The following is a 24,144-nucleotide window of genomic DNA, read 5'->3' on the forward strand; positions in this document are numbered from 1 at the left end:
TTGGATAAAGGACAGTCTTTGAGTTAGGATTCAATTCAATTCAAACAAGAAAGAATGCCTTTCTAATCCCAAATTGAAAAAGATAACATTACAGTGATTGTTTTTCCACAATTTACACATTACCTTTACATGTGACTATGTGTCCCAGCAGGAAGCTGAGGACTTCTGTCCTGTGAATAGTTTTATCAGCTGTATAAATGAATATATATGATTTAATGTTCAACTCTTCATACCAATTTCTATGTGTAACTATAAAAAAGATTGATTCATTAAAAAAAAAGACCCTGTTCTACACTTAGTCCAATTTGAGAAGAGCTAATGTTTGGATGCTGATTTTTCTTTTGAAATGAGTTTAAACCTGACTTCAGCATACTTTGCCTTTAAGCTGAAGGTGGGAAGTGTTTATTTCAGAGGTTTTTGGTCATTTGAATATGAGTGACTATGAACTTTTTCAAAATCTTCTCAGTGGAAACTTTAGAAAAGAGTGCAGACTTTGACATTTCTCAAACCTGATATTTTTCCTGTTGGAAGTATGTTGTTCCACTTTTCTGGGTTTCTGAGAGTGTTTTCTTCATGTTGGGATGCAACAAGTCCTCAGCAGAAGTTAGAATCTTCCACAACTGGTGGAGTGAAATGTGAAGAAAAAAAGTTGTGTAGACTGATGGTGTTTATGATTGTTTTTAAATGATGCTGCGATGATGCTTCTGAGGAGGGAACCATGGCGATCATGGAATTCCTCTGGGCTGTGGCCAGAAAGCTAAGAATCCTCTCACGGAACTGCAAACTTAACCTGAAAGTCCTGCAGCTCGGAATCATAGTTTAAGAGTAATTATTGAGCCTGAATATCACAGCACCTCTGAGCAAAGAAAGATAAAAAAAACTCATCTTATGAGACAGTGGGGCTGACCCAATTGTTGGGCAGGACACCTGCTTTTCAAGACTGTGATAGCTGATCAAAGGAAAAACCCACACAGTCACATGTGAAAGTGCTCCTAAATATGACAGATCTTAAGCTTTTACTTTGAAATAACTGGCCTCTCTGTACCATAATCACTTACAGACGCACATAAAAGTAGTGTTCATTTTACTTGTGGTCTTGTTCACATGTAAACACAACACATTAGGATGGAACTTTGTCACTTCCTGTTTAGGTTTAGCCAATAACGCAGGGTTGGGACTTTAAAAATCCAGACTTCTTAGCGAGGCTTAGGAAATGATCATGGTTAGGGGTCAAATGTAATCTTTTGACAGGGAGTTGGTACCTTATTTGGATAAAGGACAGTCTTTGAGTTAGGATTCAATTCAATTCAAACAAGAAAGAATGCCTTTCTAATCCCAAATTGAAAAAGATAACATTACAGTGATTGTTTTTCCACAATTTACACATTACCTTTACATGTGACTATGTGTCCCAGCAGGAAGCTGAGGACTTCTGTCCTGTGAATAGTTTTATCAGCTGTATAAATGAATATATATGATTTAATGTTCAACTCTTCATACCAATTTCTATGTGTAACTATAAAAAAGATTGATTCATTAAAAAAAAAGACCCTGTTCTACACTTAGTCCAATTTGAGAAGAGCTAATGTTTGGATGCTGTTTTTTCTTTTGAAACGAGTTTAAACCTGACTTCAGCATACTTTGCCTTTAAGCTGAAGGTGGGAAGTGTTTATTTCAGAGGTTTTTGGTCATTTGAATATGAGTGACTATGAACTTTTTCAAAATCTTCTCAGTGGAAACTTTAGAAAAGAGTGCAGACTTTGACATTTCTCAAACCTGATATTTTTCCTGTTGGAAGTATGTTGCTCCACTTTTCTGGGTTTCTGAGAGTGTTTTCTTCATGTTGGGATGCAACAAGTCCTCAGCAGAAGTTAGAATCTTCCACAACTGGTGGAGTGAAATGTGAAGAAAAAAAGTTGTGTAGACTGATGGTGTTTATGTTTGTTTTTAAATGATGCTGCGATGATGCTTCTGAGGAGGGAACCATGGCGATCATGGAATTCCTCTGGGCTGTGGCCAGAAAGCTAAGAATCCTCTCACGGAACTGCAAACTTAACCTGAAAGTCCTGCAGCTCGGAATCATAGTTTAAGAGTAATTATTGAGCCTGAATATCACAGCACCTCTGAGCAAAGAAAGATAAAAAAAACTCATCTTATGAGGAAGTGGGGCTGACCCCGTTGTTGAGCAGGACACCTGCTTTTCAAGACTGTGATAGCTGATCACAGGAAAAACCCACACACAGTCACATGTGAAAGTGCTCCTAAATATGACAGATCTTAAGCTTTTACTTTGAAATAACTGGCCTCTCTGTACCATAATCACTTAGAGACGCACATAAAAGTAGTGTCCATTTTACTTGTGGTCTTGTTCACATGTAAACACAACACATTAGGATGGAACTTTGTCACTTCCTGTTTAGGTTTAGCCAATAACGCAGGGTTGGGACTTTAAAAATCCAGACTTCTTAGCGAGGGTTAGGAAATGATCATGGTTAGGGGTCAAATGTAATCTTTTGACAGGGAGTTGGTACCTTATTTAGATAAAGGACAGTCTTTGAGTTAGGATTCAATTCAAACAAGAAAGAATGCCTTTCTAATCCCAAATTGAAAAAGATAACATTACAGTGATTGCTTTTCCACAATTTACACATTACCTTTCCAAGACCAGGACCGGTCGAGACCAAGACAAGACCGAGTCCAAAAGACTCGAGTCCGAGTCAAGACCGAGTCCAGGACAGAAAAGAACAAGTTGTATGCATGACAGTATAAAGTCAATCATTTTGGGTTATTATTTGTTGATCTAAAAGCAAAAATAGTGTCACAACACCCAGTTTACTTTACCCTACCATTTATTTTACCCTACGTTTACCTTTCCCTAAAGTGAACGTTAACGTAAACGCTCGAGCGTGTGTGTAGCTGCTACCCTTTGTAACACAAGTACAGTATCACACAACCACAAATGTAATTCACAACAACCAATCGCTTATTCCATATTCACAATCGTTTGATTTTTCATCTCATGAAACCAGTAATACCAGACGTACAGTAAGTGATGATAACTATGTCCAAAAACACATTACCTTGGCTTATCTTCCGCTATGTTAGCTAATGCATAACACATAGCCTAGCCTATGAGGCTAAGCACCGCCTAGCTCTGCAGTTAACTTACCGACATGAATGATGCCTCTGCAGGTGTCTCACGAAGTTTGAAGTCGTCCCAGATGTCTCCGAGATAGTCGATTTGCAGAATCTGCAATCTGCCCTGTGTTTTTTTTTTTTCAGTGATGTGCTGAGAAATTCTTTGTGATTAGTAAAACCAAATTTCACTAGAGCGGAAATGGCCGACATCTTCTCACTGTGTGTGAATCAATAAATGAACGATAAGGATAAGAACGTTGGCAAGGCTCAGATGTAGGGCGCGCGGAAATAAACTGGTGTGTGATTGGTTATCAAGTGGTTACTTTTCCCTTGAATATTGTAACAAAATAAAGACGCCTGGACTCGGTCGAGACCAAGAACCATATTTGGCAAGACCAGTGGCCAAGACCGAGACAAGTCCAAGTCAAATACCAGTGAGTCCGAGACCATAAAAAAACGGTCTCGAGTCCGGACTCGAGTACTACAGCCCTGTTTTGAAGTAAACAACATTTTGATGTCATCAAACACTACAGCGGCATCGAGCAGCAAAGACTGACAAGTGTTTGGATCGTTTTCATTCCTGCAGAAAATCCCAGCTCAGTTTTTGGAAACTTGATGAATGGAGCAGCATCCATACAGGAGAATCTCTGTCTTCCATTTGTACAGTTTCATGTTTCCCTTTGAGCTTCATCATTTTATAATAGAGCTTTTACACGATGAGTGAAACAGATGAGATTTCCTCAACTGTCTTTCTTGAAAATATGTTTTAACATTGTGTTGTTGTATTTGTTTACAGTGTTTGATCCACTCCTTCTCTTACATGAATAATATTCAGACAGAGTCAGACGATAACTTACAGTTTATAGTTTATATGAATTTGAGTGGAAATGTTTCAGTTTCTCCTTTTTATGTATCTAATACAGAAAAAAAATCTAAATTCAAGTTCTTTTTTTAGTTAAATTGATGCTAAAACAAATATGAAGCAACAAAACTGTGTTTGTTTTCCATTACAGGTATAAAGAAACCTTCAGTGATCCATCTTCATGTTTGTTCTTTAGTATTTTTCAGGAAGTGAACTATAGAACTCCCAGTTCTGTTCGTCAGTACAAAGACTCAGCCCTCATTTCATTTTAACATGTAATTCATTTCTCACCCTGAAACCCAGCAACACTAACAATTTAGAATCCTGTCTCCATCTCAGATTATTTGACTCTATTAACTAAAATGTACAATTATAGGAAGGGATTTTGATAAATACCACATCTGCCTGAGAGAGGAGAAACTGCTCATTTCTAACACCTAACTGTTGAGATAAAGAACGCACACTTTAAATTACACATCAGGTAGTTTTAAAAAGATCATGTTTAACATGTTAACTGAGCAGAAGTAGAAGCACTTGTGATAAAACCACGTCACCTCTGCAGAAACAGTCAGAGACATTTTCTAATAAAAATCAGTGTAAGTGTGATGTTGCCACACAACTGCACGATTGGAGCAAAGCGAATGTTGTAATTCACAGAATTAGTACGACCTCTGTCACAGCAGAAGACATGAAATAATACTCATGAGCACAGTAACACACACAGCATGTTTCACTTTACACTTCTGCTGTTTAACAGTAAGAATTCTTGCAGTTCATCTGCATCACTGTCTTATAGTCTGAGTGTTGCACACACTCGGAGATGTCAAGTGCTGATATTACAATCTAACAAACATCCAAGAACTGTAGAGAAGGTCACACGATAGACAGTCTAAAATGTTTGCATATTTATGTTGTGTGTGTCTCATTGTCACCCCAAAAGAATCTCTGTGGACGTATTCAATTAATCAAAGCAGTAAAAGTCTCCTCAAAGTGTGTGTGATGTGACAGCAGCAGCTTGATTGAATGAGTGATGGAGCAGAGTGTATCTGTGAAGCAGCGGTGAGTGATGTGGCTGATGGTTGTTGCTCGTCTTCTCCAGGTGGGGGCGCTGCAGGTCCAAGAAACAGCTGTGCTTTTCAATGGAAAAGAGAAGATAGAGAAACTGCTGTAACGTGTAAAGAGGTGATGTTGGAGCGTGTGTGTTGTCCCAGTATTTTGTTGGAGAGAACAAAGAGTGTAAAAAGACTGGGTCCCGCTGTATGACTCAGGCTGCACTGCAGCGTCTAATCACAGGTGCGATCCCACTACTGAGCGGCACGGGGGCTTTGACCTGCTCCGTTTCCGACCTGGGCCGGTTCTCCCCTCCTTAGACGACCTGGTGGTCCCGGGCTCCCCCAGGAGCACCATATCGGTACCTAGCTTAGTGCGGACACCCGATCAGCATAGTCCACTGCAGCTCAGAGCTCCTGAGCTGAAGCGATCCACCAGCCTCAGCCTCCCGGTAGCTTGGATTACAGGCGCGCGCCACAGCACCCGGCGAGAGACTCTCACGTTTATCAGACTTTCAGCTTGTTGAAGTAAACGACATTTTAATGTCATCAAACACAACAGCGGCATCGAGCAGCAAAGACTGACAAGTGTTTGGATCGTTTTCATTCCTGCAGAAAATCCCAGCTCAGTTTTTGGAAACTTGATGAATGGAGCAGCATCCATACAGGAGAATCTCTGTGTTCCATTTGTACAGTTTCATGTTTCCCTTTGAGCTTCATCATTTTATAATAGAGCTTTTACATGATGAGTGAAACAGATGAGATTTCCTCAACTGTCTCTCTTGAAAATATGTTTTAACATTGTGTTGTTGTATTTGTTTACAGTGTTTGATCCACTCCTTCTCTTACATGAATAATATTCAGACAGAATCAGACGATAACTTACAGTTTATAGTTTATATCAATTTGAGCGGAAATGTTTTAGTTTCTTCCTTTTTATGTATCTAATACAGAAAAAAAATCTAAATTCAAGTTCTTTTTTCAGTGAAATTGATGCTAAAACAAATATGAAGCAACAAAATTGTGTTTGTTTTCCATTACAGGTATAAAGAAACCTTCAGTGATCCATCTTCATGTTTGTTTTTTAGTATTTTTCAGGAAGTGAACTATAGAACTCCCAGTTCTGTTTGTCAGTACAAAGACTCAGCCCTCATTTCATTTTAACATGTAATTCATTTCTCACCCTGAAACCCAGCAACACTAACAATTTAGAATCCTGTCTCCATCTCAGATTATTTGACTCTATTAACTAAAATGTACAATTATAGGAAGGGATTTTGATAAACACTCAGAACACGCCACGTCAGATTCAACAAACGCTCTTAACTTCGGAAAAAGTGTGTAAACGACCTGCGTAAACGATGAATCCCACTCGTGCGTATCTACTATCCACGTGCACGAGGATAGTAGATTTGCATACTCCACGCCCAAGATTATACCATAATAGGCTGCGCTTCCTCGCTCCTGTGCCAGGAAGTGTTGAGTGTTGAGTCATGAGAATGGCATCAAGGCGCAAAAAGAACAACTATAGGGGCTCTGAGATTGAAGTTCTGCTTTCAGAGAACCAAAAAGGAAAATCTGTCATTTTTAGCAGTGTCAGCAGTGGAATTACGGGAACTGCTAAAGCAAAGAAATGGGAAGCAATTAGGAGTGCTGTTAATTTCGTGTCACCTGTAGTTGTCACCGAAATAATAAAAAAAAGAAATGGTTTAATATGAAAATAGCTTTTAAAAAAAGACGTCACAGCCACTGCTGCAACTCCAGGGCCAGCTTAAGTGTTTCTTTTCTTTTCCTGGTTTTTCCTTCCACCAGCAGGAGGGGATGCCATGCTGCCATGACACACCAGTTTTCTATTGTTTGTTAATTATTCTTCCTTCTATAAATATTTGGTTGCTTCCCCTTTTCTTTGCCAGATTGTTTTTGCATTAGCTGCGTTATCCTGGTCTTTCAGAGTTATTGTCTTGTTTCATGTTTTTGGAATTTTGGAATATTGGATTACGTCATCCTAAAATAAATATACTTTGGAATACCATCTACTTCACCTGTCTCTGTGTATCCGCTCCGGGGTCCACACTTCTCATCAAATCGTGACAGACGTCTCGCCATGGGCAGGCGCTCGATGACTGCAACTAAAGCCGTGCAATCAGTTGTTGCTTCATTATGATTTTTAGTGTCTGTGTATACTCAGTTTTTAATATGTCTACTTCTGTTTAGATGTGATGTAGTAGTGCTTTTGTCTGGTCTCTTGTGTTTTATTGTAATGTAACTTTTTTAAGCCGCCTTCTTGGCCAGGACTCCCTGGCAGAAGAGTTATTGTAACTCAATGGGACCATTTCCTGGTTAAAGAAAGGTTAAATAAAAGAAATAAAATAAAAAATGATGGCTCTTTGATGGGGTGGTCCATGAGGGGGGTCTTCTGGCACCACACCTTCTGGTCTGCCTGGGCTGGTTCAGGTGGAGACCCTCGTTCATGGAAATATTGCGCAAATCTGGCATGCCTTGATGCGTATATGTGTCTCGTGCTCCAATTATGATTGGCAGTCCAACCACGACATGAAAGTCTCATTTAATTTGCACTTGTTGGACAGCGGTGTATGGGAATTTGATGTACCGTGGGTGATAACCTGATGAGAGTTTTGATGACCAAGGGGAGCGCACGACTCACAGAGGACTGGGACACCCCCGATCTATCTCCAATCTCGCTCTGAAAGGTTCCAGTGGCCAAAAATCCAAGGGTGGTGAGGAGCTGGGCGTGTGGTAGAATTGGGTTAGATCAGTGTGTTTCTCTCTGGAGTTGTGGCTCTAGCAAGTTGCATATTTGCAGCAGCGCAGTCCTTGGCAGTCTTAATCGCGATGTCAGCCATTCGTCTGTCTCCGCAGGATATCTACACGGTCTCTTCCAAGAGCCTGACGCACTAAGGCATCCAAAAGTAGCAAGTCAGCCGCTGGTTCGTGTTATATACAGAGTCAGATTAACCTTTAAGTCAAACAGAATAATGTCAGCATAATTATGGGTATAATGTATATATTTATTTATGTTTGCTTCAAAGTAATTAAATATACAATCCATTAGTCAAGCAAACTTGATTTGAATAACAGCGGATTATTTTACGAATCTCCTACGACAGGTCTGGATCACTCGTAAATTCTGTTCGTACCTGAAAGAAAACGTAAAATACGAAAAGATTGGTGAATGCGCAAATTCTCTTAAATCACTCGTACGCACGGTTTAAGAACAAATCTGTGCCTACGAACGGTTCTTGCATGAGGCCCAATGTGTGTGTGTGAATCTGCCCTTGCTTTCCCAGGCTTTCCCAATTGTTTTGTCTTCCCATTCCTGGATGGAAAAGTACTGAGACTTATTTCATTTATAATGTCTAAGAACAAAGCCAATTTTAACAATTCCTTTTGAAGTGATTTCTATCATTTCAACCAATTCAGTCAAATAACTGAGGTAGGAATGTAATCTTCTGTATTGTGTCACATCTGTTTTAGCAGCAGCAAGTTTTTTAGCAGTCCCCCCAAGCTGCAAGACGCCACTTACCTTTAAGATGTAGCACAATCAGATAGGAGATTTCTGCCATCTCCATTTTGAAGTGACTTCATGTGTCATTATGAAAGCTTATGTGTAAGCTGTTCTTCTTTGCAATTACAGCAGCAAGCAAGTCTTCATTGCACAGGCATGTGGAAATAGTAAAAATAATTCTAATGCTTTAGCTAAACTTTCTATATCAGGAGTATTAATCAATGTCTAAGGTCCCACTCTGATCAGCTGAGTCACACCAATGGCAATGGACATACTAAAAATGATTCATTAACAACATTTAAGAGGAATTCGCTAAATGATTTAAAAATGAAAACAGAAATACAAATTTAACCAGGGCATGATACCATGAGTATATGAACCTGTTGAGAAATTATGATTAACATTTCTTTTAAATGAACAAAAATGATACATATATTTTTTCTGATGACCATGTGACGAGTCGTGTGGTCTCTTCTGGTCCAATCCTGTCACTGCTTGGTGCTTGGTTCTCCTGTTGGCTGAACGTCCGTTCAGCATTCTGATCCGGAACTAATCTTGGAAGGAGAGGTTACCAGTACGTCCCTCCATAAAGGGTCTTTACCACCCTTTTTCCTAACTAATCTTCTTTTGGGATCATTTTGTTGTGTGGTTTTTCCACCATCATCTTGGCATGATGGGCAAGGCCTCCCAGAACTCAAGCTTATGAGTCCTCCAGCTATACGTCCTGTAGTGGTTCTGAATCTGTGGAATAATATTAGAAGGACAAGAAATCGGGCAGCGCAGTAGTGCAAAATGTCATTTGCACTGTATTTTTATACTTAGGGCACGTCTCTTTGAAAGGTTCAATCCCAATGCCCAATTCATCATTTATTTATTTATTTTTTCATATGGACCCCAAACCAAAACAAAAAGAAAAGAAAAGAAAAATGAAATCAAAGAAATCATAAAATAAACATAAACCAAAACAAAACAACTGGCCAGTTGGGATAACTGTTAAAATTGGCTTTGTTCTTAGACATTATGAATGAAATAAGTCTCAGTACTTTTCCATTATGACCTAAAGTGATCCAGGAGTAGAAAGACAAAACAATTAGGAAAGCCTGGGAAAGCAAGGGCAGATTCACACACACACATTGTTTTGGGCTGATCCCAGAAAATATGACGAAGCATGTTGAACCTACTCATGTCCAATCATACTCGGTCGAATGTGAGTCCAACCTATGCAATAAGTACAGATGATAACCGGAAATCAGGGCCAGTCTGACAGACTTCCTGCGGGAGCTCTGTTCCACTGAGCCCAGCGCTGATATGCTTTGATGTGTGACTACCAATAAACACTTCATTTTCACTTGAATTACTTCGGTCCGTTCTTGAGCCTCCTACTAAAAGAACCGAATCTAATAAATGGTGCCGTGACACGAGGTTGGAAGGTTAAAGGACCACCGTGTCGTGAGACCGACCCCGTCCGAGGGAGGACGCCTCGAGGTGATAGGAGAGACGACTTCATTCAGACAATCAGGCGCCAAGATTAAGGTGAGCAGAACACCACTTAATGACTAAATGTGAAATTTCTGCATATTGGGTAAACTAAATGAAGTTGTCTGAATTGAGTTGTCCTCTGGTCATGGTAAATCCAAGTGTTAATGTACTGTCTGATGTTTGGATTGAATGGTAACACGTCCAGTGTTTAAACACATACTTTCACACAGGGAAAGTGAATAAGTGTCCTGACAAGTGAATTCGAACAAAGTGACAAGATAAATTCATTTTATAAATGAATATCCCAATAGGGATATTTTCCGTGCACTAATAGCTAAGTGTGGCCGAAGTAGTTTATAAAATCCCAAAATATGTGGGTAAACTAAATAAATAAAATTAGTGGTCTAATTCCGACACGGAAAGATTCTCCTCTGACGAAAGTTAGGATGAGGGATTGAGTCTCCCGGAGTGCGAAGCGGTCTATAATCCCGAAACAGAGTCGGTCTGACAAGAATAAATTTATACTTGCATGGCACAGGGTCAGATTTTTTCATTTTCATGCAACTGTGGGGGGATTCGCCGTTCGAAGATATTTGACTGCGCCAGCAGATCTCGAGTGGTTTGTGTTCAATATTGGGGTTGGTATACATAAAAGGGGGGGAGAACAAGTGGCTGCGTGTGCTATACGGGTCGCTTTGTTCGGGGAAATCAGTATTTTTATGGTGTGACCCAAAGTTTTGGAATAAACAAATGCTTTGATAAGTGGGGTAACCCCGAGAGGTGGAGCGCACAGAACACAGCGTTCTGCGTAGAAGTTACTTCACTACTTTCAGCATTTGGGCAATTACGTCTTCCATATAGGCTACTTTGAATAACACGTGTATAACTTTTGAATATGTCACAAAAATTGAATGAAAGATGGAAGAAATGATCCCGAGGAGAGAAGTAAAACGAGGGACAGATAAATTAGACTGGAGAAATGCAGAAAAAAGAGTGTGAGAGTTTGCTCCACTGAGGCTGAGTGTGTGTGTTCAAAATGTTTTCAAAACAAACGAGAGACTAAGAATCAAGCACATGCATGATACAGAAGGAAAAAGTTGATGTATGATATATTTGATCCCGAAGGTTGACAAAAGTTGATCATTTTGTTTTTCAGCATCAACGTACTAATAAGAGACCTATAAGGAAAAAATTAACAGATTTGGAGGCTTGACCTGAGGCCTGAAGTTACTAACTAAAAATCAGCTGTGCAGCAGCATTACAGGAATAATGAATAATAAATAATGAAAAGCCTCAAACGCTTTTTGAGCCATAATATTCTCAATTTAATTTTATAGTTGTTCTCTTTATCATAAATGCGCACACCCTAAGATTGTCTTTTCTCAACCCTGTTTATTCTCTCATTCAGCCCTGAGAGTGAGAACAATCCAAACAGACTCTGGGTGATCATTGGCCTGAGTTTATAATGATATACTGCTTATAATAGAGGTTTAAGTTTGTATTAGAGCAAATAGTATTGATTCATCCATCCATTTTAAAATGCATATGATTAGGAAAGACACCAAAGTATGTAGATAAACTGAAAACAGCTTTACAATGAAAAAATCACAGAGATGAGATAAGAAACAATAAATCCAGGAAGAACAGTGTTTGAGACATTCATACAAATTGTTGCAAAATAAGATTTAACAGCTCTCTTAAAGAGCTAAAGTCAAATACACAAGCAGAGTGTTTAGGAGATTTGCTCCTTTAATTAAAATATAATCTGAAAAAATGTTTTACAAAGTGAAATTTTATGATTCCACCTGAAACAGGACTGAGAGCAGGCAGTCAGACCAAATGACATAAGTTTAAAGGAAAAAAAACAGGATTTAGGATTTAATATCACGGCCAGACGGTCAGATGTCAAACAATTTGATAACATATTAAAGTTATTGAGGCTTGGCCTTTATTCTTATTAGGAGATATTAACTTGACTTTAAAATTTTAGCTGCTCGGAATTTCCTGCCTCTTGTCACCAATTCGGAGTCAATAGTTATCACCAATATTTAGATTCAAACTAAACCATTTGACTATTTAACTAAATCATTTAACTACTTAACTGCAACAGATTTATGAAACAATTAATATGCTAACTTAATAAAGCAGCAAAGTGCTTCATAGAAGTTTGGATAGATTAGGGCATTGGGAGAATAGCAACAGGACAGCAGCAGCAAAGCGTGAGCCATAACAAGACAAGTCAAGGTTTGTTTTTATGGCGCATTTAAAAACAGTGAGCAGAGTGCGACTTGGTTAGCCAAAATAACGATCTATGCAGACACAGACTTAATTTGGCTGAAGCTATCCCTATTATGCATTATATTATGCATTATTTAACCTACTATTTTATATGATATATAATATATGACCTATATATGAATGTTTTCAGGTTGTCCCACATGAGGCCTGGACGGGGAGAAAATACCCTGTCCATAGCTTTTTTGGGACACTATGAGGACTTGTGTTAATGTGGGGAAAAAGGTTCGGTTGCCAAGCGACAGCCATGGTGAGTGGGGGCTGAGGAGTTCCCAAAGGGGGAGTTCCCAAAGGGGGCACTAACGGCTTGGGGGACAAGGGCTACCTGAGGGGGGAGGAGAAGGACGCCAGTAGGTGGCGTGATGGAAATTCAAACTGTGCTGAGTCATTGCCTGTGGTTGAAAGAAAAAGGATATGAATGGGATGAATGAAATGTTCTGTAATTAGTTGTTTTGGGTCATCGGAAGACGTTCCATTAGAGATGACCAGAAAGTTTTAATCTACTACACTAAATCGATTAATCAATCAGACGTTATTTATATAGCAGTTTATATAGCACTTCTCAACCCAAGAAAATATAGAACAAAGACCTTTCAGATCAAACGAAGCAGTGAAACCCAAGGCCACATACAGACACATGCACACTCACATATAAAGCCACGCACACACACACGCCACACATACTGGAAACAGGGACCACAATGTGATCCTCAAAGAAAAGTAAAGGATGAATTAGGATAAATAAAGAAATAAAATTAAACTAGGCTTTTAATATCTGTATGGAAACATGTTATGGTATCATGTTGTGGTTAGGAACAGCTCTGATGTCACACCATTGGTACCACATGAGGTGTTTCTGATTCAATTAGAACCGGAAAAAACTTAATGCTGATCCTGAACTATCTGTGTACGCCTCAGCATCAAAAAAAAAAAAACACAGCCACTTTATTAAACCAATTAAACAACATTATTACTAACTAACAAGTAAGAATAAAGCAGGTTATGCTGAACGATCTGACCTGAATTCAGAAAGGACAGACAATGGGTATCCTAAACAACTTAATCAGTTCGTCATTGGAAAAATGTCTGCTTTCTTGATGCTGTGCTGATACCAAGATGAGATCTAACTACAAATATTTCTGTCCAGCAACAAACAACAACACAGGAGGAGAAGCTGCAGTGGAGCATTTCGGCAATTAATTAACAATTAATCATGGTTTACTAAAACTTCTCAAATTTTCCCAAAAATTCTGTGTGTGTTTGTGTCTTCTTTTGCATTAAGACTTCCCGGACCTGGAAGAGGAAGACATGGATCAAACTCATAATATGAAAACCACTGTTTGTTTACTTAGGCCTAAATGAAGACATGAGGGTTGCTTGGGCAAACCCAGAAATGCGATATATGTTTGTCATCTGTTGTCATCTGTTGTCCTAACCTGTGATGTCTGGTGTTGAGTGTTGTTTGTTTTTTGTTTGTGTGTTGTTATGATCCCAAAACTGAATGATGATTTTTCCACAGCAGAATTATCCTAAAAACAAGGATTATACCAACTGTGCTGATGTTGATGTTGATCGTGATGATGTGTTCCCTAAATAATTTGAATTTTTCACAGCAAAATAATGAGATGGTACTGGATTTCTCATTAAGGCTGCACAGCAGGTTGATGACTATTCTAGTTCCTTAAAGCAAGGGTTATACCAACTGGCCAGTTGTTTTGTTTTGGGTTCTGTTTATTTTGTTATTTCTTTGATTTTCTTTTGTTTTGTTTATTTTGACTTTGGTTTTGTTTGGGGTCCATCTGAAAAATAAATAAATAAAGAATGAATTGGGCATTGAAATTGAACATATTAAAGAGAGATACCCTAGTATAGAAATACAGTGCAAATGACATTTTGCACTACTGCGCTGCGAGATTTGCTAATATTATTCCACAGATTCAGAACCACTACAGGACGTACAGCCGGAGGACTCATAAGCTTGAGTTCTGGGAGGCCTTTCCCATCATGCCAAGATGATGGTGGAGAACTACACAACGAAATTGTCACAAAAGAAAATTAGTTAGGGAGGGGATGCTGAATATCCCTCAAGGAAGCGATGTACTGGTGACCTCTCCTTCCAAGATTAGTTCCGGATCAGAATGCTGAACAGACGTTCAGCCAAGAGGAAAACAGAGCACCGACAGGATTGGACCACAAGAGACCACACGACTCGTCATGTGGTCATCTAAGAAAGATATATCATTTAAAAGAAAAGTTAATCATAATTGTTCAAGAGGCTAATATACTCGTATAGTCGAGCCTTGGTTAAATTTATATTTGTTGTGTTTCACTTTTTAAAGTGTTTAGCTAATTCCTCTTAAAGGCTGATAATGAATCATTTTTAGAATGTCCATTGCCAGTGGGGTGACTCGGCTGTTTGGAGCGGGACCTTAGACTTTGAACGGTAATGGTCGGTCGCCAAGTGCAACTAGGGTCCATAGGTGAATTTTTCCCGGTTAAGCCATCGGGTTTTCGCTCCTATTCGCTGCAAACGGTGGACGAACCTGCTGGTAATGTTAATTGCCTTATGCAATGTTTGAGTGTCAGTAGAATAGAAATTATGTGAAAATTTTTGATTAATCAGTGTTGTGTTGTTATGGTACTTATGAGGGAGCGAGGCCTTGCTAGCCACATAAGGTTTTAGACCATAATGAACAAAGAGTCCACACAGACGATGGGTTCGAGGCCACATACACACAATACATATAGCAAATTATCATTTTCTACATATAATCTATTAAAAAATGTGCTCATTTGCGGAGTTATTATCAGTTGAGTGGGGAAGGTTTTAAACTTACTAGAAAAGAGTCTCTGTTTCTAGAATCTTGATTAATACTCCTGATATAGAAGGGTTTGCTAAAGCATCAGAATTATTTTCTAAATGTGCTCATTTGCAAAGTTATAATCAGTGACTGATGAAGGTCTTAACCCTCTCGGAAAGAGGTTCTGTTCCGAGTAAAATGATGGAATAGTCTGGATTTGAAGGTGTAGCTTAAGCATTAGAATTATGTTTACTATTTCCATGCCTGTGCAACGAAGACTTGCTTGCTGCTTTAATTGCAATGATGAACAGCTTTCATATAAGCTTACATAATAACACATGAAGTCACATCAAAAGGGGGATGACAGACGTCTCCTAACTGGTTGTGCTACATCTCAAAAGGTAATTGGCTCTTGCAGTTTGGGGGGTGGCTGCTAAAGTCTGGCTACTGCTAATACAGATGTGACACAATACAGAATATTACATTCCTACCTCAGTTATTTAACTGAATTAGTTGAAATGATAAAATCACTTCAAAAGGGGGATTGTTAAAATTGGCTTTGTTCTTAGACATTATGAATGAAATAGGGCTCAGTACTTTTCCATATGACCTAAAGTGATCCAGGAGTAGAAAGACTAAACAATTAGGAAAGCCTGGGAAAGCAAGGGCAGATTCCTTCACACACACACATTGTTTTGGGCTGATCCAGAGAATATGACGAAGCATGTTGAACCTACTCATGTCCAATCATACTCGGTCGAATGTGAGTCCAACCTATGACACTATAAATAAACATGATAACCGGAAATCAGGGCCAGTCTGACAGACTTCCTGCGGGGACTCTTTCCCACTGAGCCCAGCGCTGATATGCTTTGACGTGTGACTACAAATAAACACTTCATTTTCACTTGAATTACTTCGGTCCGTTCTTGAGCCTCCTACTAAAAGAACCGAATCTAATAATAACCCCTGTTTTTAGGACAATACGAGAATTCTCACCAAGTTGCTGTCCAGCATTCATGAGAAATTCTGTATTATCAACTTATTCTGTTGTGGAAAAAATTCAAATCATTTAGAGAACACATCAACACAGAGACACAAGACAACACAACACAACACAGAACAAAAGAAAGAAGAAAACAAAAGAAGACAAAAACACACACAGAATTTTTGGGAAAATTTGAGAAGTTTTAGTAAACCATGATTAATTGTTCATTAATTGTTCATTAATTGCCGAACTGCTCCACTGCAGTTTCTCCTCTTGTGTTGTTCTTTGCTGCAGGACAGAAATATTTGTGGTTAGATCTCATTTTGGGAGCAGCACAGCATCAAGAAAGCAGCCATTTCTTCCCAATGACTAACTGATTAACCTGTTTAGGATAAATATTGTCTGTCCTCTCTTAATTCTGGTCAGAGCGTTAAAAATAAAATTTCAGCATAATCTGCTTAATTCTCACTTGTTAGTTAGTAATAATGTTGTTTAATTCTTACCAGTGGCTGTGTTTCGTGATGCTGAGCCGTCCACAGACAGTTCAGGATCAGCATTAAGCATTTTTTTTTTTTTCCGGTTCAAATTGAATTAGAAACCCCTCATGTGTTACCAACAGTATGACACCAGAGCTGTTTCTAACATCACATGATACCATAACATGTTTCCATACAGATATTAAAAACATAGGTTCATTTTATTTCTTTATTCATCCTAATTCATATCCTTTTTCTTTCAACCACATGTTATGACTGAGCACATATTGAATTGAACCATACCATCTTGTTTCTCATTAAATTGCAATTGAAGTGGGTTGTTGCCATTTTCCAGAGATCCTTTACCCACCTGGGGGGTATTCCTAGAAGCTGGCTTAGCGGAAAGCCTGGCTTATTTCGCTACTTCTGGCTAAATTTAGCGAGAGTTCCGTTCCATAAAGGTGGCTTATTTGAACGCCCGCTGAGTAACCATGGTAATTTATGCTGCTGAACTAGCCTGGTCCCGGGCAGGCTAAAGTTGAAGCTTAGCTTAGCTGCAACTCAAAAAATGTCCGACCGGCTGGAACACTCCCGAAAGAAATGTTCACCTAGAATTCTGCGCTCCCGCAACTCATGTCTTGTCTAAAAAACGAAACAAAAACTGTGGTTATCATATCACCACTTTCACTGTCTCGAAAAATCAATCAGTCGGTGCCAGTGCAACTAAAGAAACGCAACTATACACACGTATTGAACATGAAATTAAATGAGAGAGAACATGGTATTCATTAAAACTAATCAATACCTAACAAACATCCGATCTACACCCACGTAGGACCAGACTCAGAAAAATGGGGGACAGGTAATAATGTTAATGATACAAATTATTGAAAGCTCCTTTCAAAACAGTCAAGGACACTGTACAAACAAGATATTAGATAAAACGCAGGAATTAAAAAATCTTACCATATTAAAAATACACAGAACGGAGCAATAAATGGAGGTAAGCAAAGTTAAACGGATGGGTTTTGAGTTAAGACTTGAACAGAGGGAGAGTGTCAGTATTGCGAATGTCGGAGGGCGGACCTCTGTCCTTTCAGGCTGCTGCTCCACATTTACAGTAGCCGATAATGTAAAACAACCTACTGAATTAAGTATTTGCATTAAGTTCATCATCTCCCTCAGGCATCCCCAATGTTATCGGTGCACTACACTGTACCCATGTACGCATCCAAGGCAAGGCAATTTGTAGAGCACAATTCATACAAAAGGCAATTCAAAGTGCTTTACAGCTACATAAAATCACAAGGCGGCAATTAAATCATTCCAAAAAACAAAAATATCATTAATTCATTCATTTAAAAGTGAAGAGTGCAGATAAAATACTTTCAGGTGTCATATGCACATCTAAATAGAACTTTCAGTCTGGATTTAAACATTGTCACATTGTCCAGGCCCCTGCTGGACCCGTGGAGGCTGACTATGTACACCGAACATTTTTCCATATGCTAAATGTACAGGTACACTTGGGGATAATTGTCCATAGACTCTGAACTGGATTTCTCATTTTGAAAAACACCACATCAACCCCTTTGAGTAATGCTGAGCAATGTTACATTTATGCCCTGTGAAACCTCATCATTGACTCCTATCCTCCGAGCATACAGATGATCTGTGATGGAGGTCATTTCATTTCCAACATTGAGGCTAAATGGCCGGGATCAGTTCATGATTCTAGGATCTTCCGAGCATCCTCACTGGCACAGAGGTTTGCACAAGGTGCAAGAATTTTACTTACCTGAAGGAGTGTACTTTTGAAGTAAGGTGTAGCATAGGCAGAATTTTGGTAATGTAATGAGAGGTCAGGTGTAGAGGTCATCTTAAGGAATTTAAAGTGCTCGTCATACTTTATTATAGATAGCCATATAAGGCACATATTGCATCAAATTGCCAAGTCTTAACACATGTATATCCATCCAACATTTCTCTTATTCTGCAGGAGAGTTCAATGGTGTCCTGCTTGGGGACAGAGGCTATGCATGCTGGCCGTACGTCCTCACACCATAGCCTGATCCAGGAACAAGGGCATGCACATGCACATGCTAAAACAAGGGCACGGATAGAAATGACCTTTGGCCAAATTAAATACATTGCTTCCATTGCTTAAAGTTCTCAAGGACCATGGCTGACTTCTGACAGAGCCATCTTAAATTAATAGTATACTTCATATTTTATACATTTTGTCTTGTGGACAACTTTTCAGGCTCAAGTCTTTTCTTCGTTGAGATCTAGTGCCTGAAAGGACTCAGTTTCTCCTGACACAGTGAGGGATCTATACAGGGACACATATTTCTTTTGATCCTTATTGTTGTGACCTTTGAGTTAGAACTTCTTTTCATCATTTAGCATTGACACAGTAGCAGTTTAAGTCAGAGCAAGTGTAAGGAGGCTAAATGGACAGATATGATTTATAACTTTCCACACGTTTAGGTCATGGCACCCCACTGGAATGATTTCTGGGCCCGCTGACAGTGTCGTCAAATATTCCTTTTAGTAGTCAGGATGGCCGAGTGGTCTAAGGGGCTGCGTTCAGATCGCAGTCTCCCCTGGAGGCGTGGGTTCAAATCCCTCTTCTGACATTGCAGACTTCTCCTAGAGAACCATTTTCTCTGGCAAGGCAACCCAAGTTTACTCCTTGCTTAGCAATACCATGTCGTATTGCTATTCTGCCACTGCATCATCTAGTTTAAAGATTATTGTGGCCGCTTTACCTCCGAAGAGTTCTTGCTTCCAAATGCTATGCCTACTATTTGTTTGCCTCAGGAGCCCTGTTAAACAACAGCCAAGACACTTGTTGCATGAGAATCTTCTGACCACAGCTCAACTAGCTGTGTTGTCACAACCTTCTACAGTGCTTTGGGCAGGACAGAATCATTAGCAAAAGGAACATTGTTGATTATAAGGTCTTGGTTTGCACTTAACACCATAGTAAACGGTAAAGGGCTTTTGACCGAAGCAACCTGGCCTAATGTTAGGCTATTTGAAGGGGGCTATTGACATTTAACCGAAAATGGGTGAGAGTATCAAAACAATCATCACTTGGTGGCAGGCAGCTGATAAAAGACCTAGCTCTCTCCGTCTGGGAATCGAACCCCGATCTTCCGCATGACAGGCGGAGATACAGTCCATTATACTAACGAGGAATTTCTATGTGACTGACACAGTCGTCAGATGAAAAGACAACTATCGCCAAGGAGTGAAATAAGATTTTGGTGTCCCGTTTCAAGGTGCAGGAAAATTGCTATCACAGTCCCATCACTCAGAAGGAGAGTCTTCCATGAAGCTGCATGCCTCGTCAATATTCCCCTTCAACACGAAGACAACGCAGACCCACATATTCGCTGGAATGATGCCTGGGCCCGCCGACAGTGTCGTCAAATATTCCTTTTAGTAGTCAGGATGGCCGAGCGGTCTAAGGCGCTGCGTTAAGGTCGCAGTCTCCCCTGGAGGCGTGGGTTCAAATCCCACTTCTGACATTGCAGACTTCTCCTAGAGGACCATTTTCTCTGGCTAGGCAACTCAAGTTTACTCCTTGCTTAGCAATACCATGTCGTATTGCTATTCTGCCACTGCATCATCTAGTTTAAAGATTATTGTGGCCGCTTTACCTCCGAAGAGTTCTTGCTTCCAAATGCTATGCCTACTATTTGTTTGCCTCAGGAGCCCTGTTAAACAACAGCCAAGACACTTGTTGCATGAGAATCTTCTGACCACAGCTCAACAAGCTGTGTTGTCACAACCTTCTACAGTGCTTTGGGAAGGACAGAATCATTAGCAAAAGGAACATTGTTGATTTTAAGGTCTTGGTGTGCACTTAACACCATAGTAAACAGGAAAGGGCTTTTGACCGAAGAAACCTGGCATCATGTTAGGCTATTTGAAGGGGGCTATTGACATTTAGGCCGAAGATGGGTGAGAGTATCAAAACAATCATCACTTGGTGGCAGGCAGCTGATAAAAGACCTAGCTCTCCCCGTCAGGAAATCGAACCCCGATCTTCCGCATGACAGGCGGAGATACTGTCCATTATACTAACGAGCAATTTCTGTGTGACTGACACAGTCGTCAGATGAAAAGACAACTATCGCCAAGGAGTGAAAAACAGATTTAGGTGTCCCGTTTCAAGGTGCAGGAAAATTGCTATCACAGTCCCATCACTCAGAAGGAGAGTCTTCCATGAAGCTGCATGCCTCGTCAATATTCCCCTTCAACACGTAGACAACGCAGACCCACATATTCGCTGGAATGATGCCTGGGCCCGCCGACAGTGTCGTCAAATATTCGTTTTAGTAGCCAGGATGGCCGAGCGGTCTAAGGGGCTTAGTTCAGGTCGCAGTCTCACCTGGAGGCGTGGGTTCAAATCCCACTTCTGACATTGCAGAGTTCTCCTAGAGGACCATTTTCTCTGGCAAGGCAACTCAAGTTTACTCCTTGCTTAGCAATACCATGTCGTATTGCTATTCTGCCACTGCATCATCTAGTTTAAAAATTATTGTGGCCGCTTTACCTCCGAAGAGTTCTTGCTTCCAAATGCTATGCCTACTATTTGTTTGCCTCAGGAGCCCTGTTAAACAACAGCCAAGACACTTGTTGCATGAGAATCTTCTGACCACAGCTCAACAAGCTGTGTTGTCACAACCTTCTACAGTGCTTTGGGAAGGACAGAATCATTAGCAAAAGGAACATTGTTGATTATAAGGTCTTTGTTTGCACTTAACACCGTAGTAAACGGGAAAGGGCTTTTGACCAAGCAACCTGGCCTCATGTTAGGCTATTTGAAGGGGGCTATTGACATTTAGGCCGAAGATGGGTGAGAGTATCAAAGCAATCATCACTTGGTAGCAGGCAGCTGATAAAAGACCAAGCTCTCCCCGTCGGGGAATCGAACCCCGATCTTCCGCGTGACAGGCGGAGATACTATCCATTATACTAACGAGGAACTTCTGTGTGACTGACACAGTCGTCAGATGAGAAGACAACTATCGCCAAGTAGTGAAATAAGATTTTCGTGTCCCGTTTCAAGGTGCAGGAAAATTGCTATCACAGTCCCATCACTCAGAAGGAGAGTCTTCCATGAAGCTGCATGCCTCGTCAATATTCCCCTTCAACACGAACACAACGCAGACCCACATATTCGCTGGAATGATGCCTGGGCCCGCCGACAGTGTCGTCAAATATTCCTTTTAGTAGTCAGGATGGCCGAGCGGTCTAAGGCGCTGCGTTAAGGTCGCAGCCTCCCCTAGAGGCGTAGCTTCAAATCCCACTTCCAACATTGCAGATATCTCCTAGAGGACCATTTTCTCTGGCAAGGCAACTCAAGTTTACTCCTTGCTTAGCAATACCATGTCGTATTGCTATTCTGCCACTGCTTCATCTAGTTTAAAGATTATTGTGGCTGCTTTACCTCCGAAGAGTTCTTGCTTCCAAATGCTATGCCTACTATTTGTTTGCCTCAGGAGCCCTGTTAAACAACAGCCAAGACACTTGTTGCATGAGAATCATCTGACCACAGCTCAACAAGCTGTGTTGTCACAACCTTCTACAGTGCTTTGGGCAGGACAGAATCATTAGCAAAAGGAATATTGTTGATTTTAAGGTCTTGGTTTGCACTCAACACCATAGTAAACGGGAAAGGGCTTTTGACCGAAGAAACCTGGCATGATGTTAGGCTATTTGAAGGCGGCTATTGACATTTAGGCCGAAGATGGGTGAGAGTATCAAAACAATCATCACTTGGTGGCAGGCAGCTGATAAAAGACCAAGCTCTCCCCGTCTGGGAATCGAACCCCGATCTTCCGCGTGACAGGCGGAGATACTGTCCATTATACTAACAAGGAATTTCTGTGTGATTGACACAGTCGTCAGATGAAAAGACAACTATCGCCAAGGAGTGAAATAAGATTTTGGTGTCCCGTTTCAAGGTGCAGGAAAATTGCTATCACAGTCCCATCACTCAGAAGGAGAGTCTTTCATGAAGCTTCATGCCTTGTCAATATTCCCCTTCAACACGAACACAACGCAGACCCACATATTCGCTGGAATGATGCCTGGGCCCGCTGACAGTATCGTCAAATATTCCTTTTAGTAGTCAGGATGGCCGAGCGGTCTAAGGCGCTGCGTTAAAGGCCTACAGAAAGCTGACACTACACTCAATACATAATCATAATACATACACAGAGGAACAATAATGATCCTTGGACCCTACACCAAAACATTTCATAAACCCAGAAATTTGCCGCTTGGAAATCCTTCCTGGAATTCCAGATTGGGGGCGGGGCTTCTGTGTGACGTCACAGGTATCATGGGTTTTCTTGGCTGCCGCCATTGTAGTATGCTTGTTGAGTTGTGAAGGCTAGTGGTGCAACGGATCATCATTGATCCGTGATCCGTTCGGATCAATTGTTTCAGTTCGGCACACATATGATCCTCGGATTGATTTGTGAAAAAAAATTTGTGGGCTTGTTCAGTCCTCACACAGCCGTTACCATTCCGCTAGTTCAAGGGACAGAGCTACTTTCCATGCTCTGGGTAAAAGTCTGCAACAGTTCCCTCCTCAATAAGCAAACAGTCCTATGGCTCGTTTGTGATTTATTGTCCTCAGCGTACAACATGTAGAACAGTGGGCATGGAAAATAAAAGTAGGCTAGACTTCGGTGACTACTGTAACGATAACTGCTGCCTCTAGTGCTACGTCCTTTTTCCATATACTCGCGCTGCCACACAAACCTGTCGCCTAGGTTACCACACAGACATAACACGTAGCTGACATAGCGATAGCTAACATAAAGAAAACCCCTAACCTGCAACACAGCGTGGTCATGGCGAGCGGAGGAACAGAGGAGCTTGAACGCCCCACGTCATTTAAATCCCCTGTTTGGGAGCATTTTGGCTTCCCTGTCAAATTTAATGAAGAAGGAAAGAGGTTGGTGGATAAAACCGTGACGGTGTGTAGGCACTGTGGTACAAGAAAGCCACACAACAGTGGAAACACATCGAGCATGGCCACGTATTCGCAGCGATATCACCCCGGTGTTTCACTGACAGGAGTGAAACCGAAAGCGACTCAACAACTGGTCATCACCGCGTTAAGAAGCCCCCTTCCTTCACAATCCGACCGGGCTAAAGCGATCACAAACGCTGGAGACTGGTAAGTCTGACAAGAAGCTATTAAAATTGTGACCCAGCATTCCGGTCTGCACTCACTGACTCCGGCACTGTGTAAAAAGTGTGTTGACAGGCTGTCAGTGTCAGTTAGCTTCAGTTGTCAGTGCAGTGCTTATCCCTCTCGACAAAATTATTTATGCCTCATCAACATCGTCCAGACTCGTGGCCTAGACCAAACACAGTGGCCCTCATTTATCAAGCCGTCGTAGAAAGCATCGTAGATATGAGCGGAGAACTCGTCGTACGCAGAGGCTCAAGTGAGATTTACAGAACATGCGTACCACACCAATCCCATCGTAAGACCGA

General features: G+C 40.6%; 2 non-coding genes across 2 annotated transcripts; one reads left to right on the plus strand and one right to left on the minus strand.

Annotated features, from left to right (window-relative positions):
* The first annotated feature begins 20,067 nt into the window (after positions 1–20,067).
* On the plus strand, positions 20,068–20,150 carry trnal-aag (transfer RNA leucine (anticodon AAG)). The gene has a single exon. It is a non-coding gene; the product is annotated as a tRNA-Leu (tRNA).
* Positions 20,151–21,541: 1,391 nt separating this feature from the next.
* Positions 21,542–21,613, minus strand: trnad-guc (transfer RNA aspartic acid (anticodon GUC)). Its single transcript has one exon. It is a non-coding gene; the product is annotated as a tRNA-Asp (tRNA).
* Between the last annotated feature and the right edge of the window lie 2,531 nt (positions 21,614–24,144).

The sequence above is a fragment of the Odontesthes bonariensis genome, chromosome 5 (genome assembly GCF_027942865.1).
Source record: "Odontesthes bonariensis isolate fOdoBon6 chromosome 5, fOdoBon6.hap1, whole genome shotgun sequence".
Taxonomy (NCBI): Eukaryota; Metazoa; Chordata; class Actinopteri; order Atheriniformes; family Atherinopsidae; genus Odontesthes; species Odontesthes bonariensis.